The sequence below is a fragment of the Suricata suricatta genome, chromosome 8 (genome assembly GCF_006229205.1).
Source record: "Suricata suricatta isolate VVHF042 chromosome 8, meerkat_22Aug2017_6uvM2_HiC, whole genome shotgun sequence".
Taxonomy (NCBI): Eukaryota; Metazoa; Chordata; class Mammalia; order Carnivora; family Herpestidae; genus Suricata; species Suricata suricatta.
Window position 1 is genome coordinate 1,620,031 of NC_043707.1, and position 1,349 is coordinate 1,621,379.

Sequence of the window (1,349 nt, forward strand, 5' to 3'; positions counted from 1 at the left end):
CTCGGGAGCCGCGGGGACCCAGCCTATGCGCAGCTGTCCTCGCGCGCGCCCCAGTCTCGGTTCCCCGCCGCTGGGGCGCCCCGCAGCCCTTCGCGGTGGCGAGCGTCGCCGCGGTGCAAACAGCGGAGGTGGTAACCCCCGCGGCCCGCGATCTTTGAGCGACCGCAGTTCGCGCTCGCCCCCTCCCAGCGCCTCTGTCCCTTTCCGTCTCGGCCGTATTCCAAGCGCCTGGCACGGGGTAGGCGCTCGGTAAATACGCACCGCGTCCTCTCTTGACGATCCTCCAGAGCGCCGGCGACTTGTGGCGGCTAGTCCCCGCTGTCACGGAGGTGACGCCCCAAGTGAGCCTCAGTTGCACAGAGGAGGCGCAGCGTCCCCGCCGCCGCCCTCCGGGCGGAGGGCAGAAGGCCACGCTTTGCAGCCGGGACACCCGCGTCCTACCAAATCTAAAACTGAAGTAGATTGGTGGCTCTCCGGGCTGGAGGCACGGGAAACGACTGCTAATGGGTATGGGGTTTCCTCCTGGGATGCGGAGGACGTTATGGAATTAAGTAGTGGCTATGGTTGCACAGCCTTGTCAATAGACTAAAAATCACTGAATTGTGCTCTTAAAAGAATGGATAATACGTTATCTCAACTTTCAGTGAAGAAGTAATAAAACTGTCCCGCCATCGGACCATTGTTTGCCTGACTCTGGCTGGCACAGTGGTCACAGTGAGAAGTCCCCAGACCCCCACATTGGCAAGGTCCCTATCCCACTGTCCTGAGACCCGGTGCCAGACTGCATCCTAAGGCTTCCCGGCCTCCTTTCTGTCCTCCGTCGCTCTGCTTAAAATAGCCAGAAACCTCAACTAGACCCCCAAGTCTGGGTCCATGTCCTGCCACCTGTCCCTGGACAGGCAAGGTCACTGTGGGGCACACTGCAGCTCTGCTATTGCCCTGAGCGTGACGTGGCGCCCAAATCCCTCGCTCTCCTCATCTGTGTAGTGAAATCGCAAGCCAGGTTTTAGGGCTGGGGGAAGGTCACATCCAGCCCAGAGGCAGCTCTCAGGAAGGATCCCAGGATGAACAGGTGGAGACCTGGCGAGGCAGTGGCCAGGGATGAACAGGGAACTGGCAGCCCTCCGTGTCCTGGAGGTCACACGACTCAGGAAAAGGCAGAGGATCTCCAGGTGTCCTGGTGTCCGATGTCCTGGGGTGGAGGAAGGGGGCCTTGTCGTCCAGCCCTGGCTGCTGTGGCCCATTCTCAGGGCTCAACTCCAACAAGCTTTTTGTCTCCAACTTGGAGCCTCTTGGACCAATTCCCTACAGGGTATGGAGAGGGGCTTAAGTTAGACAAAGGGGGGGTA